Here is a 25,172-nt window from a genome sequence, read left to right as displayed (position 1 = left end):
TTACCATCATTTCTTCAGCAAAAACTATGAAATCCCCATACTAAAGTGATTTTTTTTTTGCTTTGTTCTACCAACTTGGTTGGCTGGTTCCTTTCTTCTCTCAGAGGCATCCAGAGATCAGAGGCTTCCATCAAAATGATGAAAGCAATGTTGCATTGTTGTGACACAAGCTCTGTTCTATTCATACATTTGTGCCACATCAAGGTACATGTATAAAAGGGACAAGCTTGTGTCACAACAACACAATGCTACTTTTGTCATTTGCCTACTCCCCCCCACCAACCCTCCAGATGCCTCTGCCTCCTCTCTTCCTGCCAGAGAAAAATTTTAGTCAATTGGAAAAACTTTTGAGGCAACTAACAATGGAAAATTATAGGAATATTTTAATACAGAATGTAACATAACATAAAAAGTAATAAAACATTGAATCAGTCACAACATCAGAGTCAAACATCAACTAGGGCAGAAGGAAACAAACATTGAAAAAAATTGACATATTTTTAAATAACTAAGAAGATACATTATCAAAGAGTAGGGTTTTTTCTTTTTAATTGTTATAGAAGTCTAATTTTCATCTGTTTTACGCTTGCCTAGACACAAATTAGTAATTCTGGGAGCTTAATTATAATTTCTAGATTGCCAAAATTTATTCATCCTTAGCACAGGCAAAGAAAATGTCGCTGGCACTTATAATGAGCCATAGCATTCTAAAAATATGGAAGCATCTCAGAAAATGGTTGCTGGGAACCGTGGAAAACCTGGAAAAAATGAAGCAAAAGAGTATATAGTGATCCTCTATAGTTACCAGGGAATATCTAAGATCTACTTTCTTCTCAATTAAATAATACCTACCTCCCCTTGCTTAATAATACAACCACATTTTCTTTGATTTACACAAATCCACAAAGTCAGTACTGGCATTACTTTTGCAACACATTTTACGAGATTTGATCAACAGATATAGGAAAATAAGACTCATGTATCCTCAAGTATGAACTCCAATTTCCCTCAATGTTCTCTCTTACCAGAATAAGGATTGCAGTCCAAGTCATATCAATTGCATCTCTGATTCCTAATAAGTTGTATTGTTCTTCCTGAGTCACAAAATAGTTCTTTGTTTACTACGTCAACAAAACTTGCTTAGGACCAGATAAGATATTAAATGTATCTTTGACTGAAACATACAAAGTGCATATCTGAATGTGTGACAAGCAGATGTGTATGGACATGGAATAAAGGAAACAGCTGTACAACTGTAAAGAGGGAATATACTTCCATTAACCTGAAGCATATTCTTTCTTTGAAACTAGAACTATCTTTCATAGGAGAGATTTTTCACAGGTCTGGTTGAAGGAAAGAAGAATTAAATGTCCTCTTTGCATTTGAACTGAACCAAAGTGCTATTTAAAAATCCTGTACAATAGAACACTCTATGCTAAGAACATCAGAACTTTCACTCTCTCTGTATGTCACAGATCACTGAATAACCTCTCAAATTTAAAAATAAATAATATTTGAAATGGCTAAAATTGGTCAAGAAAGCCATACTTCTGATATTAGATCTGTAATTTATTATTGTTTTTAGTCTTTAAACATTAAAAAGAAAAGCTAATCTTTACATCAATTACAATTAGTACAAAATGCAACAGGCTGCATGCTAAATAATGCCAGACATCAGGATATATTACAGCTGTGTGCAGGTCCTCATTAACTGTCTGTAAATTCCAGGTGTGATTTAAAGTGGTGGCTTTAACTTATAAAGCCATATAGGATTTAGTGCCAAGGATCTCCTGGACCACTTCCTTTAACCAATATGTATGTATATTTATACAGTGTGTGTATGTATTTAATTTATTAGCTATCCAACTCCAGCAGACTCTAATATGATCTATCCAGCACAAACAACTCGCAAAACTTCGTTGGTCATTCCCCACTAGTCATGAAATTGAGTAGTAGATGAAATTGGAGGCTAGTAGTAGATGCTTCTCCACTATGGCCACTGTCTTGTGGAAAAGTTTTCCATGGAAGGCCAAGCTTACCCTGACTCTGTTGGTCTTCTAGAAGCTGTTCTAAATGGAGCCCTTCTGCAGCACGTTTTAAATAATTAGGATAGTACCATAAAAATGAGTACATTGCTTTAAATCAGTGGTTCTCAACCTGTGGGTCGGGACCCCATTTGGGGTCGAATGACCATTTCACAGGGGTCACCAAACAATGCAGTCCGCCATTTTTTTTCCCCTTTTCTTTAGCTGTGCTACTCCCTTTTATTCTATTGGCTTTTGAAATAGAGTCTAATTCTACTGGCTTTCAAAAGTCAATAGGAATGTCCAGGCTGTCTCTGCCCTGCTGAGCCCACCAAAAGTCCCATTCTGCAAATGGTGCTGCACCAATTGAGTAGCCCTCGACTTACAACCGGTTGTGTAGTCTTTGACTTACAACCGGTTGGGGGTCGCGGCATTAAAAAGGTTGAGAACCACTGCTTTAAATCAATGATAAATGTACTCTTATAGTTCAGTTCGTATTTCCTGTCATATTATCATATCTTGGACATTTCATTTTTGATAAATGGCTGAGAGTCATAATATTGTGGCAGTGTAAAATTCTAATAAATACGTATGTGTATGAATATGTATGTGTGTGTTAATGTATTAAGCTTCCTACAAAAAAGATTAATCCGATTTCCATGAGGAATTTGGCCATCCAACATGTTAAGCACCTGAATTACTCACTGGAAGTAAAACTTTGTGGAGGACATAATTTCAATATATGCACATTCAAATTTGCCAGTTGGAAACATCAGTCATCCTAGATTAACCTATAGTGCTTAGATTTGGATCTGAAATAGAGTGATACATGCCTTCTTATGTGGGCAAATCAATGAGATTCTCTTCTGTGTAATTATATCTCTGTTCATAGTCAAGCTCACACATTTCTCTTTCTTCTTACTTTCTCATCCAACATTTCCCAGACCTCTGATTTTTCTTACCTTTAAACAGTAAGTAATTAGAGTCATGGCACATGGGATTTACTGCAATTTATATAGTGAACCCAAATAGATGGGATATTTTTCTCCAATTTTCCCTAGCATGTTATCACCACAACAATTGTTGACAAGATTTTTGTCAGCTCTGAAAACCACTGCTTCTGTGAATGGAGTTTGCCTCTAACAGGAGCTGCTAATTGTTTAGTCTGAGGCTCTTCTTAGACATTTGCTCTGTTCTATTAAGGGCAGGTTTCTGTAAAAATAAATGAAGTTTGTAGCCCTTTTCTTTATGGGATAGCCTTTCCAATTCCTATACAAATTCAGGTTCTGTTGTCCTGTTAAGCTAGCCATGCAGAAAACTGTTTCCAGCCAAAGAATAGGAGTAGCCAACGTATGAACTCTATACCTCAATGAGGTGTTAACATCAAAGCTTCCTTGGTCCATTTAAATGCTAACATTATTAGGCAAGGAAGTCTAAGAAACAAGCACTCAGTGGGAGTCAAAGAACATGTTGTAAAAAGAGTTTTCTTTATGCTCATCACACTCCAATTCACTTAGGATGAGTTCTTGTTCTTTGCCTTCCAGTTTCCTAATTAAGTCTTCTTTCGCTTTCTACAGTGTTTAGGCTGGAGGGTGTCTTTTTCCATGTTCCATTAGCTTTTTCTTTTACCCGTCCTTTCTCCAACAACTTTTCTCTGTTATTAAGCATAGCAGTGGAGCTGAGCTCCCACCCAATTGATGCAACCAGTACCTTTTCTACTATGAATGGCTAAAGAATGCCATTCTGATATTTAAAAGTGTTGAACCAAGGAGGTGTGTTGCCACTTTCAGTTCTCTCTGTCATTATTCAGACAAGCATTCACACAGGGTTTAACTAATGCCATAATGTTTTATGAGTTTTGAAGACCACAAAACTTACGATGCAGAGTGATTATGGTTAGCATACATCCAAATTTAAACATCTGTTTAAATGTGTAAAGCAGAGATTTTAGTAATATAAATAGAATTAGTGCTATTTCCAAAAACAATTTATATAATATATACTTGCCTAATTCCATTTATGGTACCAATGCCATTCCAGTCACTCCTATCCATATGCTAGCCGTCATTCTCAAGGAATTCAAAACGTTTAGTAAAACAGGCCTTACCTATTAACTTCAGCAAGACTTCCTGCAACAATAATCCATTTTTCAATATTTCTTCTCAGCGTATCTATTCCAAGCACAAAGCTAAAGTCCTTGGAGGCCTTCCCCCCTTTTTAAAAAAAAACATTACAATGAATATTCTCCAGTTTGGGGGCAATATTACACATGGACCCTGCCAAATTTTGTGTTGAATGTTGAGGTCTAGATAGCAAAGCACGGAAACACTTCTCCAAAGCTGTAGCACTACCTTTTTTTTTTTTTTGTACTTTATTTATTGAAGATTTCTATCCTGCAAACCTGGATCTTTATTTTTAAAGACAAAAACATTACTTCCTGATTATTCATACGTGGGATCATAGAAATCTGTGGATTCAGTATGACCAAAGACAAATGCAAAATCTAACCAAGACCCGCAAGATAGCCTGAACTAAGGAAAATGATAGAATTCACCATTATTGGATATCATATCTGTGTTATATTTCTGAAGAAAGAAAGTCCAACCACGGGTAACCTACATTCCTTAGGCATACACACCCAGCAATATGTATTTGTACTTTCCACACATATCTCCTAACTAAAGTAACCAGTTTTTACTTGTTTAATTAATACTGAAGAGGAACTGTCAGTCCTTTTAGACAAGCCAAAGCCTAGGGTGGGTTCTCTCTGATTCATAAGGTTCATGGTTCAAAAAAGCAGAGAGACTTCAATGTCAGGAGTGTCAGGCAAGGGTTGGTAGGATTGGAGAGAGGAGAGGGATGGGGAGGTGAAGGGAAGGGAAGACTGGAAGATGATAAACCAGAAATCCAAAGAAAATCTGGTATCTTCACATCCTTTCATTCTGCTCCTAAACTAGCATAACTCTCCCCCCCCCCAGTCCATGTTTACTTTGAAGTGAGAAACATCTACTGGAGTCAGTTGCCAAAATCTTACAACAGTTTCCATAGCTCTGCAGTCTAACTGGTATTTTGTAGGGCTTAACTGATTTAAGTCTATGACAGTGATGGTGAACCTTTTAGAGACCGAGTGCTCCAAAACCGTTCCTCCCCACCCCCCACTTTGCCCCCACCCCACCCACAGGGCCACCCACCGCCTCCATGGCCCACCATAGTAGATTGCCCAGGTGGCCCAGCAGCACCATGTTGGCCACACCCTCTGCCCATGCCTCGCAGCATGATGGGCCATGAGGGCAGAGTCTTGTCTCTGCTGCCTGGTTGCCATGATCTTGGCTGTGCTGCTCCACACGGGCCGCGTTCAAGGGTGACTCTCCTCCGGGGAGGGCTGCTGTGAGGAGGGATCTGCAGGGGAAGGCGGGGCTGGGGCACTGCTGCACATGCCCATAGAGAGGGCTCTGAGTGCCGCCTCTGGCATGCGTGCCATAGGTTTACCACCACTGGTCTATGATGTGGCCACCGACACTTGATCTTGGGTATCACCCTTAAAGCTAAGGGTACCAGATTTTCAAAAGTCCAATCTGCTATGATTGTTATAGATTTAATGCAAATACAACCACATGATCCATTAGACAAGTGATCTGTTTGGAAAAGGTAATGTCTAATGTGGGAGCTGTATGTGTTTACTGCAGTATATACTAAGCAACACTTAGCAGTAATGAACCTTTTAACAATGCACAAACACAAGTAGAGGTCTTTGCAATAAACTCAGGTATCTCACTCTCTGTTCAGGAACAGTCATCAAGAGTTCATTTACCTACTTATCACCCATTTGATGCTCTCTATTGCCAACTTTTTCTCTACAGAGAAAAGACTGGAGCATTTTTATATCACACATTGTTTTATATAAAAAAACATGAATTAGAAATAAATTAACCAAATTAATCCATTGTTGTGCCCATTTGTCAAGCATTGACTTGTGGACTCCAATTAAAGTAGTCTTCTGAATCTTAGGGAAGATTCTTTTTCTTGCTTCCTACTTCAATTTTTTTCCAACCAAAATTCCCAGGGATTGGATGTTATTTTTTCCCTCCTACTTACATCCTCCCACATGCACATGTATGAGAAATTCTTTATTGCAAAAATGAAATCGAGATCCAATCATGGAGCTGCTGAATAATATGCCCTTTGACCTGTCATCTGTACTGGAATGGTCTTTATGAAACAATGGTCTTTATGAAACAAAAGAGGTTGGGGAAAGACAGCTTCACATAGGTTAAAAGAAAGCGAGAAATGTTGTTCGCTGATCTAGACCAAAGTTCTAACAGGAAAAGATTTTATGTTATGGAGATGTGTGCCATGTCATTTCACTCTACAATTATTTTTTTCTGGAGCTTCTTTTTTGGAAAGGAAGTAGCACTCAGTAAATGACCCATATTATATTGATAGAAAACGTCACAGGTAAAATTTACATAATTTCTAGCCAAATGTTTCCCCTTTTATCAACCATATTATTGACAAAATTTCTGCATGTCTGCTGTTCCATGCTTTCGAATGTTAATGATCTTGTAAATAAAAAAACAACAACTATAATGTTTGATGCATTGTTCCAATGGTTGTGGTGTCCAAGGAAGGACGTATTAGGATTAAAACTTCAATCAAAGATATGGTCCATTCTGTCTCCTGAATAGTTATCTTTGATAGTCTAATATTTAGAAGGGGAAGATGCAGTGGGAGAATCGAACATGTTCTCTGCCCAGTGTACATTGTTTCTAAAGGCTCTGCAAAAAGCTTGAAACAATTTCCACTGCTAAATGTAAACAAGGCTTACAGATAGCTCTCTGATGTTGGTATGTAAAGACCAAATGAGATCCGTTTACACAAATAAAATGAATATTTAAATAAAAAGCAGCCACCATAAAAAAAAGGGTTTCATTTTAATTTTTCTGGCTGTTTTGGTTAATGCAACATCGTGTATTTCTGCCAACAAAGGCAGTTTCTGATCAAACCGCTCCATGATTTGCCTTGGAGATTCTGCAGACAGGGTGGTCCTCCTTTAGGGATTGGATGAGGAGGGGGAAGTTCAGTCAGCATTACACATCTTTCATATATGCAAGCTGGTAAATGGAGGGCTGTTCAGCTGTGCAGTTTGTCACCTAAAACTGAGCTGAAAGGATTTTATATACATGGAAAAAGACCTAGCCCTATACAGTTCCTTTTTGTTCCCTTCTTCTTCTACAATAAACCAAATAATATTTTATAGATGAAACAACGCTCCTAGCCTCACAGAGATGGTGAACAGCTGGCTGGAAGGAAAATGTTCCTTTTACATAGCAAATTATGTCCATACAATACCAGCATTTAAACACGTGGTGATATATCTTGCAGATCATCCACAATAATTATTTCATGCAATATAAAGTAGCCACATTTTACTAATTACAAATTATTTCATATGTCTGAGGGAAAATCTCTTTCTTTTCTTATTAACCATGATGAGGGGATTAACGGCCAGATTTATCTAACAATAAACCTTCCTATTAGACCCATTTCTAGATTGGAAAAAAAAAGCATGGATATTCCCTCATCAAAGGAAATCAAAAATAGAGAGCAGATTCTCGAAAAGGAAGAGCATGAAACTGGTTCTTGTGAAAAATGGACTATTCCAAGCATTTCCAATCTTCTTTAACAGGAATACCCCCCAAAATCAGAGGTGCTTCAATTGGTTTTGTTTAGCAGGGACAAGGTTCGTTTTCCTGGTAGAACACTGCTACAATTTAGCACAGTTTTAGATCTGGAAATTGCCTTTAATAAATAAGAATGGCTATCTGCTATTATTTTATTCTCGGTTCCTTCCCTCAAGGATCTAGACTTTGTCTCCCATAAAGTAGAGAAGAGAACTGGAAGATCAGCCATATTGGACTTAATTCTCACTAACAGAGATGAAATGATAGAAGGTGTTGAAGCTACAGGAACCTTGTGGGGGAGTGATCATGCAATATTGGTACTCAACATTATGCAAACACAAGCAATAGAACATAGTCAAACTAGAGTCTTGGACTTTAAGAGAGCTAATTTCAATAAACTTAGAAAGAGATTAGGAAGGATTCCATGAATGAGAATCCTCAAGGGGAAAACAATTCAAGAAGCTTGGGAAATTTTGAAAAGTGAGATTATAAAAGCCCAGTCTAGCACAATACCAATGAAGAAGAAAAATAACAGCTCTCAAAAGAAATCAGAATGGCTGTATAAAGAACTCTCTGATAAATTGAAAGACAAAAAGGACAAATTTAAAAAGTGGAAAGAAGCATCATAACTAAGGCAGAATATTAGTAAATAGCCCAAGCCTGCAAAGATGAAGTGACGAAAGCTAAGGCTCAAAATGAACTAAGGCTTGCGACAAAAGTCAAAAATAATAAAGTTTTTTTTCAACATGTAAAAAACAAGAAAAAAGTTAAGGAAATCATTGGTTCATTAGTGATAGAAAATGGCAAGAAGGTGACAAGCAACAGGGAGAAAGCAGAATGGATCCAGGAAACTGCAGACCTATCAGCCTGACTTCAATGCCTGGGAAGATTCTGGAAAAGATAATCAAGCAACAAATCAGTAAACAACTAGAGGCAAACAAAGTTATTACCAAAAGCCAACATGAGTTTGTCAAAAACAGATCATGCCAGACAAATCTTGTTGCATTCTTTGACCAGGTAACAAAATTAGTGGACCAAAGAAATGCTGTGGATATAATTTACTTGGACCTCAGTTAGGCATTTGATAAAGTAGATTACAACCTACTACTTGATAATATAGAAAAATGTGGGTTACCACCACCATATGGATTCGTAGCTGGCTGACTGGCTGTATTCAGCATGTGGTCCTCAATGGAACTGCATCTACATGGAGGAAAGTGTGGAGTGGGGTATCCTAGGGCTCTGTTCTGGGCCCAGTGCTCTTCAACATCTTCATTAAAGATTTGCATGAGGGGATAGATGGAGAACTCATCAAATTTGTAGATGATCCCCCAGCTGGCAGGAATAGCCAACACTCCAGAAGATAAGCTTAAGATACAGAAAGATCTTGACAGATCTGAACATTGGGCGCTATCTAACAAATGAAATTCAATGGCGAAAAAAGTAAGGTTCTACATTTAGGCAAGAAAAACCAAATGCACAGGTACAGTGTAGGTGGTACTTTGCTCAATAATAGTAAGTGTGAGAGGGATCTCAGAGTCCTAGTGGACAATCACTTAAATATGAGCCAGTGTGCTGCACTACCAAAAAAGCCAACACAGTACTAGGCTGCATTAACAAAGGGATAGCATCAAGATCACATGAAGTTTTAATACCATTTTATAATGTCTTGGTAAGGCCACACTTGGACTACTGCATCCAGTTTTGCTCACTATGATGTACAAAAGAAGTTGAGACTCTAGAAGGAGGACAGACAAGGGCAACAAAGATGATTAGGGGACTGGAGCCTGAAACATATAAAGATTGCTGGAATTGGGTATATCTAGTTTAATGAAGAGAAGGAGTAGGGGTGACATGATAGCAGTGTTTCAATATCTCAGGGATTGCCACAAAGAAGAGGGTGTCAACCTATTCTCCAAAGCACCTGAAAAAAATGACAATAAATGCTATCTGTCTAAAGCAGGACAAAAAGAAGCAATGGATGGAAACTAATCAAAGAAAAAAAGCAACCTACAACTAAGGAGAAATTTCCTGACAATTAGAACAATTAATCAGTGGAACAACCTGCCTCCAGAAGTTGTGAATGCTCCAACACTAGAAATTTTTAAGAACACACTGGACAGTCATTTGTCTGAAATGGTATAGGGTTTCCTGCCTGAACAGGGGATTGGACTAGAAGACCTCCAAGGTCCCTTCCAACTCTATTATTATAATAATAATCACTTTCACACTCTCACTGATACATATGATGATTACGTGCCCCTATTGTTCAGCAGGTAATCTATTTACAGATGGTTGAACCCAGTGTTTTTTCAAACCCGAGCCATTTTAAAATGTGTGAACTTCAACTCCTCAATTTCCCCATTTGGCATGCAAAGCAAAGACCTAAGCATGTTAGCTTGAAAATTCCAGGAGTTGAAGTCGACACATCTTAAAACCGTTAAATTGAGAAACACTGGTCTAATACTAACTATCTTCTAATGGAAACTGCCTTCTGGTTCCTGAACTACCCATTTCAGTAGATAAAGAAACATATAAGCAGAGGTACAAAAAGATAGAAAGAATCCAAAGGGTTATCTTATTCCTCTAGTGACCCATCAGATAGAACCAGTGGTGGGATTCAGTTGGTTCGCACCAGCTGGTTTATTAAGTTCGGCAAATTGGTTACTATAAATCTACAAGGCACATTGTGCTGGTGATGTCACTGCCGCGAGATGTGTCATGCCGATGATGACGTCAATGCGACATATATTGTGCCAGTGATGATGTCAATGTGACGCATATCACAGCAGCAATGATGTCAATGCGACGCGTGTCACACTGGTGATGATGACAATGGGGTGATGATGAATATGCGAGGTGTGTCGCGCCAGTGATGATGGCGAACAGAACCAGTTGTTAAATTATTTGAATCCCACCACTGGATAGAACACCAGCCGGATACTCATTTGGCCTAGAGTAAGTTTATTTAATAATTGCAAACTGTTTAATATATGAGATGTAATATTATAACTCAATGATTCTTGGGAAGGGAAAAATGGATATTTTTACTATAGAGATCTCAAACCTGTTCAGGAAACAGGACATGTGTTCACCTAAATCCATAAGAGAATAAGCATTCCTAATTTTTTAATGAAACACTTCTGCTCAACTCAACGCCATAATCCTGCTTGTTAACTGAGAGTCTTTCAAGTAAATAACATCCTGTTTATTTTTTATTGTGCTATTATTCCTATTTTTCAATGGTTTGTTAATGTATCTCTCTTTGGAATTATAAATGTATGGCCTTTATTGTATTTCCAAAAATGATCATTCTATGGAAAGAAAGTGATATTTACAGCCATGTGATTTTTTTAAAAAAAAATTTATTTATTTATTTATTTACAAATATTTATATGCCGCCCAATCCCAAAGGACTCAGGGCGGCGTACAAAGTTAAAAACAGTCGTAAAACAATAAAATAATCCAGTCATACCGGGAGTCCGATCATATCCCGGCCCCCCGGGGACATCAGCCCCAGGCCTGCCGGAACAGGAGAGTTTTAACGGCTTTCTTAAAGGCCAGCAGGGTGGGAGTAGTTCGAACCTCGGGGGGAAGTTGATTCCACCAGGTCGGAGCCACCACAGAAAAGGCCCTTCCCCGAGGGCCCGCCAGCCGACATTGTCTGGCCGACGGGACCTGAAGGAGGTCCAATCTATGGGACCTCACTGGTCTCTGGGAGCTGTGCGGCAGAATGCGGTCCTGTAAGTAACCTGGCCCTATGCCATGAAGGGCTTTGAAGGTGATAACCAACACCTTGAATTGCGTCCGGAGACCCACAGGAAGCCAGTGCAGCTCGCGGAGGATAGGTGACACGTGCGCGTACCTTGGCGCGCCCACAATCGCTCTCGCGGCTGCGTTCTGAACCAACTGCAGCCTCTGAACGCCCTTCAAGGGTAGCCCCATGTAGAGTGCGTTACAGTAATGGAAGGGGAACTGCAAAACCAGAAGAGTAGGAGTGGTAAATTTGATTATGGCTTCTTTGTTTGGTTGTGAACCTTCTCTAGAGTCCTCATCAAGTACATTTTGGAAGGAGTATCTATCAAAGTGGGTCAACTTCATTTGTGCATGGGTGTCCATAGGAGAGGTAAACAAAATCAAGATGGCAGCCATAGCTGTGCAATTGAAGCCTCACTCTTTTTTTGAATGGTACTGCACATATCACAGATAAAAAAGGGGACAAGACTTTGGCTGCAGTTTTCGGGTCACCAACTGGACCTTTTTCTGACCCCCCTCCCATGTATGCTCCTATATCCATGATTTCTCTTCCATTTATACGTAGTTCTTTTTAAAAACAAAAGAGGAATTCACTATGTATCAATCCATGACATAATTTTCAGAATGTTTGATTCATAACATAGTTCTATGTTTGCTTCATTACGGTTTGTTTGAATAAGGCACAATTGGATGGGTTGATATAAGTTATGACTGCAAACCATAATAGCTAAGTTCATACATCGCTATTAGCTCACCATTATTATTTCTGGTGCACTATCTTACCTAATACTTTGAGTAAATGGCATTAATTCAATGGGCTCTTGCTGTTTCAATGTGTTTGCCCATATCTCTCAACCAATTCATTCCCCCATCCCTGACAACTGATCTTCCATCAGCACTAACCAACAGAACAAGGCTAGGCTGATTCTACAGATGAATGCATCCAGCCTTATTTTCCTTTTTGGGTTCTCTGGTCTAATTATGCAAATCCATGCCTGAGTCTGACTACCTTGGGCATGTTGCTATTGATAAACTTGGCAATCTTGTGAGCAAGCTGGATAGAAATCCCTGAATCCTGTCATTTTTCACAAGAATTGTCACTATTCAACTCTGCAGCAAAATGGAATCCAATTAAATAGAAAGGGAAATGTTTTTAATTTACATGCCAGATGTTTTTTTTTACAGAGCTCAGGCTCTAAAACAATAGAGCCAGTAAAGTATTCACCTTGTAGCTTTGAGAAATTACTCAAATACCTCTTTTCAAACTATCAGGTGATTTAGAAACCTGACATGTTGGAAGCTGCTACTTTCCTTAAAAGGTAAAGCAAAAGAATTCCTAATAATAATGTTTGGAGAGCACTCATTCCAAAGGAATTACTTTTTATTTTTTTATTACACCTATTATTAATAACTATTATTCTGAATAAATATTGCAGACGCTAGAGGCCAATTAGGGTGTGCTCTTATATTATATTTATTGCTTTGAAACACAAACACATTTCAATGTAACCATGCCTAACATATATACGTACTGAAGGAAAATGCTGAACACCAACTCTTTGGAATTTTATGTATCCATAATATAGTAGGACAGCACTAAGAGAAAACCCAAGGATCTTCATTATTTTTTAAAATAGGTTTCATTTGGGTTTTACAAGTTTAGATGTAAATTCATTGCCTTATTTCCTTTCCAGCTTTCTTCAAGAGCAGCCATTCAGAAATGGAAAACTTCCTTCTTTTAAGACTGGCAGGACTTTAATGAGTAATGAATGACTTGACATCACCATTACATTTCCTAGAATGTCCAAAGTCCTGCTTTAAATGGCTCCCCCTAGTGGGTGGTAATACAGTCATCATTTATCATTTAATGGAGTCTGCATAGTTCTGCATTCATCAAAAAAACTGAGTCAAGGATCAGGGCAAATTTTAATTCTAGATCAGAAACTGTGTGAATATGCCAAGTACTGATGCTTTCATCATGTCTACTTTTTGAAGATATTTAATCATAGAGAATTTAAGAATAGTACAGGCCAAGGCCTGTCATAATTCTGGGTTTAGTTTCTTGTTATGGATTTTCAAGTTGGGAAAAGTTGAGGGATATTTTTGTCTTTGCTTGTTTTTATCTGTTTATTATAAGACAATGTTACAGTTTCATTTTTTCTCACCTCCAAATGGTGGAAAACTGCTGCTGTTTTTCAGCAGTTGCAACTTGGCGAAGTGGTTGTAGGAAATCTGGGGAGGAGTCAGAAAAAAAAGAGTCATTGAGTCTGATTAATGCTGGCAAAATCCAAAATATTTTCAATGGTCATTTTCTAGTGGCAACATCTACAGTACTATTGGTTTTATAGAACATTGAGAAGAGATCATTTAGAATCATAGAAGGGACCTTGGTGGTCTTCCAGTCCAATCCCTGCCCAAGGCAGGATTTCCTATACCAGGGGTCTGCAACCTTAAACACTTAAAGAACCACTTGGACCCATTTCCCAGAGAAAAGAAAACACTGAAAGCTGCAAAACTTGTGTGTGCACCCGCGCGCATGCGCACACACACGCAAGGGATGGGGAGCTTGATTGAAGAGTTTAATTAAAAAATACAGAGGCTGCTGTGCATGAGTTCTCTCTCTCTCCCTTTCTCTCTCTTTCTTTCTCTTTCTCTCTTTCCTCTCCCCCTCTCTCTCTTTTTCCCCCTCTCTCTTTTTCTCTCTCTCTCTTTTTCCTCTCCCTCTCCCTATCTCTCTTTCTCTCCCCCCCCTCTCTCCCCTCTCTCCCTCTCTCTGATTTTCAAGCTGGCTTCAGGCTCTTCTCCAACAAGCTGACACACGTTCTTATTGGGCTGGCTCTTCCTGCTTCCTGCAGAGAAGCAGCAAAGGGAGGAGCCCCACCCAATAAGCTTGTCAGTGAGGCCACTCTTTTTTAGAGAGAGAGAGAGAGAGAGAGAGAGAGAGAGAGAGAGAGAGAGAGAGAGAGAGAGAGAGAGAAGTGCAAGTGCTTCTCTCTGTCTCTCTCTCTCTGCAAATGGCAGAGTAGGCTGGAAGCTGCAGGAGAAGGCTCGAAGAGCCACATGCGGCTCTGGAGCTCTGGTGTCCTATACCATCCTGGACAAATGAATGTCCAATATTTTCTTGAAAAACTCCAGGTATGGAGCACTCACAACACCAGGCAAGCTGTTCCATTGGTTAATTGTTCTCACTGTCAGGAAATTTCTCCTTAGTCCCAGGGTGGATGTCTCTTTAATGAGTTTCCACCCATTGCTTCTTGTCTTGTCCTGTGGTGCTTTGGGGAATAAGTCAACCCTGTTGACTGCCCCTCAAGTATTAGAAGACAGCTATCATTATATCAATATGTAAAACATATATCAAATATATCTAGAACTAGATATTTCTAGATCTAGATACAGATATTTAAATCAGATGAATTAATATTGATTCACGGACCATTTCAGAGATTGGACAGCCATTTGTCTGAAATGGTATAGGGTTTCCTGTCTGAGCAGCAGGTTGGACTAGAAGACATTCAAGGTCCCTTCCAACTCTGTTATTCTGTTAATATGATACACACACACATACACTAATAAATGTGCTTAAAAGTAAGCTTCATGAAATAAATATACAAACACATATACATAGATTAATTTACGGTCTCAGACAGCAGTGGGGATGATGTGATGAAAGCTTAAAAAAACACACTTAAATCAAGGGCTTGGGAAGTGGTCATTCCATGAGGTCAATTTCTTTCTTTTTTTATTTTTTTTAAAATTTTTAACCAACAAAAACAAAACAAAACAAAACATAACACACATACACACACAGTATGTACTCCTCCCCCCTTTTTAACAGCGATTATGTAACGGTAATCTTCTATTATTTACATTTCCCCCCTTCTTCTTTAGAATATTCTCAATTTCATATGAGACTCTGTGACAGCTGGAGAAAATTAACCAAAATATCTACATTCCAGAGACTTTTTTAAAAAAAGTAAAGGGAAGGGGGAAATCAGGGTCTCAAATGTCTTACAGAAAGAACTTGAATGGTTGGGACAGCAGAAGGATTTTCAAGTATACTAAGCCAGTAGCTCTGATTTCGGGCCAAATGCAAAGAATTTTTCAGCCCCTCCCCCAAAGCAGCTGGGTGCTAAATACTATGTCTCTTTCAAATGTATGTATGTATGTATGTACTGTATGTATGTATGTACGTATGAATATGTATGCATGTATGCATGCATGCATTCATGTATATATAAATCTTTAATTCAGGTGTATTTAATTTTCTCACATCTACAACAGTACTGAATTTTTTTTATACAATTTATAGGAATGCCATGGAAAAACAAGTACCTGAATGCAGTTTCACATAATTGGTTTTATACTTCGAGCATGTTTCCCTTAATAATCAAAGCCCTCAAAAAAGCATTAGCAGATGTTTCTACTGATCAATCAAGAAATGTATATATCAGGAGCAGGTTCCACCACATAAAATCATGGAACTGGAAAGATCATCTAGTTCAACATATACAGCCCAAGATAATTGACTAACAATATAAGATCATAGGTAGGATTAATCAGTCCCTAACACTAACCTACTACACCTGTCATTACTAAGATACAGACTGTAATATAGTTATAACAACTATAGTTTGTGTTTTTACAATATTATATGAATATTTTTGAAAAAAATTCATCTGAGGTTAACAAAAATGCACCTGTAATAGTGGACTGATGGTGATGTTAAAATCATCACAGATCCTGAAAGCTTCTATTCATTTTAGCTACCAGAGCTATAGATCTCCGATTAATGTTTGCAAGAAATCCCTGAATATTTCACTGTTTTTCTGCCTTTTGGCGTATGGTCTTTGACATGCTTTGTGGAACTTGGCTGCTGCATTCGCTCTAACATTATTTTATCTTTAAATGTGTTGATAACATTTTTGTACATTGGGACAGCATCATCCATTTCCTATTTAGCCTATTCTCAGTGGTCTCCATCACAGGAAGTGTAATGGGTGAAATCTTGATGGATCTATGATTGAGAGGCATATTGTAAATAACACCTGTTGCATCCCAGTTGGATGGAAGAGTGTAATTGTAGTTATTATTTATTATTATTTAGTGCATGATGAGAACATTAGAGAAAAGAAGTAAACATATGCACACAACCCACATAATTTTGTACAGAACTTCTACTCGGGTATGGATGTCCAATTCAGCTATCCAGGTGATCGCCTCTGGAGTTGCTTCATGAAGACCTTCTAAAGAACCAGAGAAAGTGAACAGTCTTGCACAATATGTTTAACAGTTTGCATATCAGTACCATAAGCACAACAAGAGGTATCTGTTGTGATTCCTCGTCAGCCAGTGGACCTGGCAGCTGAGTCTGGGGAATCAGAGAAGGAGGAGGAGGGGCCTAGAGCAGTGGTTCTCAACCTGTGGGTCGGGACCCCATTTGGGGTCTAACGACCATTTCATGGGGGTCGCCAAACAACGCAGTCTGCCATTTTTTCCCCCTTTTCCTTAGCTGTGCTACTCCCTTTTATTCTATTGGCTTTTGAAAGCCAATAGAATAGACTCTCTTGAATAGAGTCTAATTCTATTGGCTTTCAAAAGCCAATAGGAATTGTCCAGGCTGTCTCTGCCCTGCTGAGCCCGCCAAAATTCCCATTCTGCAAACGGTGCTGCACCAGTTGAGTAGTCCTCGACTTATGACCGGTTGGGGGTCGCGGCATTAAAAAGGTTGAGGACCACTGGCCTAGAGGGACATCAGAATCAGAGGAAGGCTTACAGTCTGACGAGGAGCCTGGCCCCTCTACTCGCGCTCAGGCTGAGACACAGCTGTGCTGGGAGTCTGAGTTGGATAGTGATAACTCACAGCTGGAAGATATCCAGGATGCACGTAAATGCCGGCAGGCAAAGAGAGTTGGATAGAGGAATGCAATAGGACAGCTCCAAAGGCAAAGCAGAAGGCATTAGGAAGCCACGCCTTGGCTACATAATAAAAGGGAAGGTGTGGGAGGTGCTGGTTGCTGGTTGCTGAAGGCAACCATTTGTGTTAAGGAATCAAGTTTCAGTGAACTGTGTTTTGCTTGCCCTTGGATATTTTACTCAGGTCTGTAAATAATAAAAGGGGATTGGTTTTTTCCTGCGGTTCCAGCCTGCTTGTTGGAAAAGGGGTTTCTCCTTGTGAGTTTAACAAGGACTCACGTAGGCTGGGACAGAACAGTATCTTTTCATCCCTCACTGATACAGAGCAGAGGAACTTCTTCCAGTAACACACCTAAGTCTCTTCAATTTTGACCAGACAGAGCGAGGCAGGTTAAAACCAGGTGGTTTAGCACAGTGGTTCTTAACCTTTTTGAACAAATTACCCCCTTGAGCCAATGAGGAAGTTGTCATCACCCCCCTCCCCCAACATAACCTTCTCAATCACAACATAGGAAATAATTCTTCAATTTATCCAAACACTTTTTTTGTTTTCTTTAAAATTGTCATCAGGACATATAGATGCAAATAATTTATTTCCAGTCTTTTTCCCATATCTCAACTGTGTGAAAAAAGTTTGGTGCCACCCATCACTTTATTCCCAAACTTCGTGATACATATATTTCATTATTATCTTATCTATTCAAGACACTTAAATGTAATGACCACTAAAAACAAAATTCAATTGCAAGAAAGTGAAATGCCCAAAAAGAAAAAGAGTAACATTTAATGATTGAATTAGAAGTGAAATTTAAGATGCAGAAAGAAATATAAAAAGGGCATAAGAACAAACCGCAATGCAGGAACTAAGAATTTCAAGACGAAAACTCTGAAACTAAATTAAGATTCAAGGAAAGTATATATAGTCACGCACACTGTAAAAAGGATTAAAAAGACACAAAGAAAATATATCGAACTGGAGTGCATGCTAAAAAAGTACAATACAAAATGTTTTACAGAGCCACTCAGCATGTGATATTTTGAAAGAAGCGCTCCCCCTTTCATCAGATATACAGTGATTCACTGTACGAAAAAGTCTCAAAAGTGTCCCCAAAACTTCTTGCTCTATCGCCCCCATATCTCCCCCTTTTCGTTCCTTCGCCCCCGCGTCGCCCCTTTTTGTTCCATTACCCCCCTGAAAAATGAAATCGCCCCCTGGGGGCAATATCGCCCAGGTTAAGAACCACTGATTTAGCCAACGGAGAAGCCAAATTTCTTTAACAACCATGTTACTGACTTAACAACTTCAGGGATTCACTTAACAACTGTGACAAGAAAAAGTTGTAAAATAGGGCAAAACTCACTTAACAAATGTTTCACCTAACAACAGCAATGTTGGGCTCAATTATGGTCATAAGTTGAGGACTACGTGGATAGGCCTATTAGTTTAATATATATTGTGACTAAAATATATGTCAGGTTTCTCCACAGAATTGTGAGTTGGGTGATAGAAAATTGCATTCTAGCAGAAGGGCAGTGTGGCAGAAGGCAGGGTCATTCTATCATCATCAGTTGTTTTGCTCTGAATCAACTAATTCCTAAATACCATATATTTCGGCATATAGGCAACCTGGTGTTTCAGATGACCCCCGACTTTGGTGCCAAGTCACATGCCTAGAAAGTCGTCTTATATGCCGGAAACTACCATTATTTCCGGCGTATAAGACGACTTGGCGTATAAGACGACCCATGACTTCGGCGCCAATTTTAACGCTTGCGAAAGTCATCTTATACACCGGAAAGTACAGTGTATTAACAATGGGAAACAATTGTTCCCTGCTTTTATAGATTTTGGTACAGCAGAGGAATTTTACGGAGAAAATTGACCAGCCTCAAAATGTAGCCCACATTACTTGTACTGATCAAAGCTTCTATACAAACACATGTCTGAGAGTGTAGTTTGGCACCAAAAGAGCTATAACAAGTTGGATTAATACTTACAAATAAAGGCAGGGGTGCATATTTCCACTGATATTAATCAGTCTATATATCAAAGATATACCAGGGCTGATGAAAGATCTTGAAGTGTATATGCTAAAGGTAGTTAACATGTACTTTAATACTTTGCTTTATGCTGATGACATTATTTTGTTAACATATTCTCAAGTTGGACTGTGCTGCTTGTTAAGTAGGTTTGGCTTCTATTGTCATGGTAATAGTCTGATTAATAAGCTTAAGTCAAAGGTTCCAGTTTTTAGAAAAAGACATAACAAACACAGATAGGTTTTAGATGGCGAGCCAACAGAGCAAGCTATCACCTTTCCTTACTTGGGAGTGTACTGTTTTCTGAATCTGGGCCATGGCTCCCTCAAGATTGATGGTGTGTATGAATTGGCTGTTAATGAATCAATGCCACCTGGAGCCTCAGCATCAATTATCAAGCTGTACAAGCTATAGCTACATTGGCTTTCTTGTATGGGGATGAAATATGGAGCTTAACACATATATTTATTTATTTATTTGTCAAACTTGTATACCGTAGCTATCCATCTCACTGAAGGCAACTCAGGGCAGCGCACAATAATAGATAAAAGCAGAAAATACAAAAATACAAAAACCTGCAAATAAAAAAGTCATAGTAACAAATATCATAAAAAATGCTTCCACCCCAACAATAGAGCCATTAGACAAGTCTTGTTGTCTAGATCAGAGGTCCACAACCCCCGGTCCATGGCCCAGTACTGGGCTGCGGCCTGTTGGGCACTGGGCCAAGCAAGCGGCAAGCGAGTGTGCAAACCTGCAAAGCTGCATTTGTGCATGTGGAGCACCCACATATAAAACCCCTCCCCACCACTACCACTGCCACCATCTGCATTATTGGTCCACAAAGTCAGAAAGGTTAGGGATCGCTGGTCTAGATTGTTGTCAATTCTTATTGTACTCCTATGTACAATGTATTACTTTTAGAACACAATTGGGGATTATATTGGGTACAGGTAAAAGAACTCTAGATGCTGTATTTAGAGCTGAGTTAGGAATAGGTACACTTTATTCAAAATTAGGGCATATCATTATTGATAGAAAATTACTTCTGTGAAAATTAATACATCCCAAGGTTGTACTTCATAGGACATGCTGAACTTCAATTAAGATTCCTCCTGCAACTTGCTAATTGGAAGTAGTGGGCATCCTGTCTTTTATTTAGCAATACCTGGATAACAAGTTAAGAAAATGATTGCCCAGATGTCTGAGTCAGAAGCTCTATGACAGTGGCCCCCAACCTTTTGGGCACCAGGAACCAGTTCTGTAGAGAGAGGTTTTTCCACGGACTGGAGGGGGCATGGTTTTGCATGCTACCTGCATCCGACGAATGGGGCTTTACTTGTTTGCACCAGACTGGTTTCTGGCATGCCATGGACCAGGGCTGGTCCATGGACTAGGGATTGGGGACCTCTGCTCTAAGAGCCATAGCTACTCTCAGTAAAAGTGGTATTTTGATATGGATGAGCCATTACAAATGTACTTTTTAGATTAAAATATTAAATACCCATATGCTCATGCATCTTAAGAGGGTACAAAACTAGATACAATAGTAAAGTATGGAAGGATTAATCAAATCTCCTAAGATGACCATAGATGTATTTATAATGTACCAGAAATTGAGAATATGACACATATTTGTTTATCTAGTTTGTAAACTGCCCAGAGTTACTTCAACAATGAGATGGGTAAAATACAAATTTAATAAATAAAAAATATCATTTGAGTTATAATTGCATAGGATAGAAAGAGATTATTATCTTGACCATATATAAAATTAAGGGCTTACTGGGACCTTACTGATGTTTGTTTTTTCTCCAAGTCGTAGCTCTATTTTTATTACTAACAGTAGTATCCATGGAGTTAGCAGTTTCAGAGGTCTCTGTCAAGACCTTTTTCTGAAAGTGATTTCCCCTCCCCCCCAAAAAAATTGGGTAGACTAGCTCACGTCTCTGTGCATCATTTAACCTTCTGCTGAATCTGAAATATCCAAACATTCTTTTTAAGTACACTTGCATATGTGAGAATAGACTTTTTCCGGTTTTCCTTATGGGACCTGAAACTTTCTGCAGTCAGAATGGTACCGAATGTTCCTGTGTTATTTGTATTAGTTCTACAAAGCTAAATTATGAAAATTTTTGTGGGGCAGTTAAGCTTCTTAATTAGTTGTATGTTTTGCTCCCCATAACATTCTGTAAAAGAGAAGACATTTTCAGCAGCTACCTCATATGCCTCAGAAAATAAGGTAGCCCTTGACTTGCAACCACAATTCAGCCCAAAAACTCTGTTGCTAAGTGAGACATTTGTTAGGCGAGCTTTGCCCCATTGTACAACCTTTCTTCCCACAGTTGTTAAGTGAATCATTGCAATTGTTAATTTAGTAACGGTTGTTAAGTGAATCTGGATTCCCCATTGACTTTGCTTGTCAGAAGGTTTGCAAAAGGGGATCACATGACCCTGGGACATTGCAACGGTCATAAATATGAGTCAGTTGCCAAGTGCATGAATTTTGATCATGAAACTGTAGGGATGCTGCAAGTGTGAGATGTCGTAAGTGTGAGAAACGGCCATAAGTCACTTTTTTCAGTGCCATTGTAACTCTGAACAGTCGCTAAATGAACTGCTGTAGGTGGAGGACCACCTGTAATTCAGGTGTCCATTCATCTGTTGGTCTTTAAGCATCTGCTGGGCTCTTCCCCCCCTTTTGACATAACAACAAATTTATCAGTATTCCTCCTTTTTCTACTGCTTTTGGTAATAAAAGTCTGCAGGGAGGGAATGTGTAATCACCTTGCAAAAGGAAAAGACCTTTGTTTCTTTAAAATCAATATCTAGCACATTCAAAATCAATATCTAGGCATTCCAAAAACTGGAATGATCAAAACCGTGCATTTTCAGCATAACTTCTGCAGAGTTCTTGAAAGTCCAAAAGCCACCTCCCTCTTCTGCAATGCTTTCCACCTTGCTTCTCATGCATGTTTCAGAAGGGGAGATGGAACCCTCTAGTGAACTATTGCTAGGAGTTAATCATTGCTAAAAGGTTTGTGAACCAAAAATCTGCTTGTCATACCTGCAGAGCAGAAAAGACAAAAATTTCCAACAAAATAAACTTATAAATAAATTTATAAATAAAAGCAAGGACTATTGCTTTGTGTTCTCATTAGATTCATCCTTTTGGGATGGAGTTTATTCAGTTCTGAATTAGCAAGCTTCTTTTAGCATACTTCTGCACTTCCTGTTTTGCTTTACAAATGGGCCTAAAAGGAGACATGCCAAAATAACTTGAGAAGGCATGTTCTCATGAGAACTTTTAGCTCAATTTTTATTACTCATAACAAGTCAAGGAGATCAGATTAGCTCTGACAAGCTGAAGAATATCAGGTTGACCAGCAAACACACTGGTCCTGTTGAGATTCCTAATCATGAAAGAACATGGTCCATATCTTTATGCCAGAACATGCCCTTTTGATGTAAAAGGTCCTAAGTTCAATCCTCATTATCCTCTAATTCAAAATGGAAAGATGAGACCCTGGAGGACCCTAGCAGTCAAGGTAGGCTGGGCAGGACAGACAAAATGTCAGAATTTATATTAATACAGCTTTCTCTGTGGAAAAAGCTTTTTTCAGAATTAAGAATGGATGGCGATGTTGATTATAATGTTGACATTTTCCAATACTTTTTAAATTCTCTAACAAAAAAAGTAGGGTGTAAGATGTTCTATACTTGAGCTCTGTAAGTTTAAAATGTATGCAGTAGACTACAAGAAGAATTAACGTATTCCCTGATTTCAATATTAGGTTAAATTTCAAAACAATGTAAAAAAAATAGAATTGAATCCAGGAAATAATCTTAAGTATCCAAGCAGAATCTGCAGTCCTTGTTCACTAATATCTACTTGGGAATACTTCAACATTGAAGACGTTTCCTTTGATATTGTAAAAAAACGTAACACAACAGCTAATATATTGTGGCACTGTAATTACAAGAAATCATCTGAAAATTCTTGCACAAGAATTCATAAAACCACACAAATGCATTTTCTCTCTGCTCATGTTCTTTGGAGTAAATCCAATAGTTATTTTTGCTACAATCAAAAAATTCTTAACAAGTTCCAAGTTACATTCATAGAACACTTCAAATATCCCTCTAAGTCATAGCATGCGCTCAACTGGATATTTATATCAGTTGTTTCTTCAACATTTCTCAGAACGAATTCCCAAAATGACTTACTGTGGAGAAGGTTCTGATTGTGTAATAATAATTTTCATTTATAGAAATTAAGAATCCAGTTGCATTGGGAGCATATTGCAATCCTATATGCAATCCTGTAAATCTTCAGTGAGATAGACTTTTAAATATGCAACCAAGAACTGCTTTATCTAGCAATAATGGGTTGAATGTCAAAGTGTGTCTGCTCTTTGACATAACAGCTTCCACAAGCAGATTAGATGTCTTCCTCTTTATGCTTTTCTGTACATCCACATAACAATTGCTTTGAAGAGTTGGAAGATCCTGCAAAGCAGATTGGGGTGAATATAAGCAAATGGGAAAATATCATGCTGGTAGAAGTTCTTATTATGCAATTTTCCATAGAAGTATGCTGAATAAAGAAGTTAAATCAGTGAGAAGCAGGCAGCCCTTGACTCTACAAGCGTAAGATAAAAGGTGAAAATCAACAGAACCAAAGATTTAATTCTCATTTCATGTGACATATAATCCAATAGTCTAACATAGGTAGTTCTCAACTTATGACTGAAAATTCCAATGGATCTATTTGGGGGTACTTCTGGTCCAGATTTGAAGTTCTGACAGTGGCAGCTCTCACAGTTATGTGACCACACTTTGGGTGCTTGGCATATTTTGCATGAATTTTTTTTTCATTGGAAACTGCAATTAGATACACCCCCTTTTTTTCTAGAATGCACATTTTTTGCTAGATATTTCTCATAATGTTTGCAATTTTCATCATATTTTTCAGAGCTTTGAACCACATTACAACATTCTGAAAACCATCAGGTTTGGCTTTTTCAGATTCAGCTATATCTTATGAAGGACTGAAACTTATTTTTCCAGTATAAAAATGGGCATGTGACAAATTTACCATCCATCCTTAGAGATGTCTGAGGATTCCCTACATGAAACCCACCAGGGAAAAGGCTCCACCATTCACTCTTTAATACAGGTAATCTTCAACTTATAACAATTTGTTTAGTGACAGTTCGAAATTACAACAGTACTGACAAAGGGGCCTTATGACCTTTTTTACACTTACAGCTTTCGCATCATCCCAATGGTCATGTGATCAAAATCCAGATGCTTGGCAACTGACTCATATGTATGACGGTTGCTGTGTCGCTGTGTCGTTTAGTCATCTTTTGCAACCTTCTGACAAGCAAAGTCAATGGGGAAGCCAGATTCACCTAACAACCATGTTACAACTGCAGTGATTAACTTAGCAACGGTGGCAAGTAAGGTGATAAAATGAAGCAAAACTTACTTACAGTTGTCTAACATAGCAACAGAAATTTTGGGCTCAATTGTGGTCATAAGTTGAAAACTACCTTTATTTGGAATTTATAGTTCCAGGCACAATTATACTCATAACTGAGTGAAAGCTGGACAAGAAGCAAAACGTTATTATTATGCCCAGACTTTTAAGTAGCAAGGTAAAGGAAAAAAATACATATTATGGGCAATGTTTTCTACTATATTGATGCTGTAGAGTGGTGATTGTTTTTTTTTTTCCTTTTGTTTTTGTCTT

General features: G+C 38.4%; 1 long non-coding RNA gene across 1 annotated transcript in view; it reads right to left on the bottom strand.

The window, feature by feature from the left end:
- Positions 1-468: 468 nt before the first annotated feature.
- Positions 469-25,172, bottom strand: part of LOC120316168 — a 36,746-nt gene continuing 12,042 nt past the window's right edge. Inside the window, exons 2-3 of the long non-coding RNA XR_005558876.1 lie at positions 13,627-13,693; positions 469-758 (exon numbers count right to left, since the gene is read on the bottom strand). This is a non-coding gene — a long non-coding RNA (uncharacterized LOC120316168). The remainder of the gene's footprint in view (positions 759-13,626; positions 13,694-25,172) is intronic.

This window comes from Crotalus tigris, unplaced genomic scaffold (assembly GCF_016545835.1).
Source record: "Crotalus tigris isolate CLP2741 ecotype Arizona unplaced genomic scaffold, ASM1654583v1 scf7180000019267.1258330, whole genome shotgun sequence".
NCBI lineage: Eukaryota > Metazoa > Chordata > Lepidosauria > Squamata > Viperidae > Crotalus > Crotalus tigris.
The sequence above is the reverse complement of the archived record's forward strand: the minus strand, read 5'-3'. Positions and strand labels throughout refer to the sequence as shown.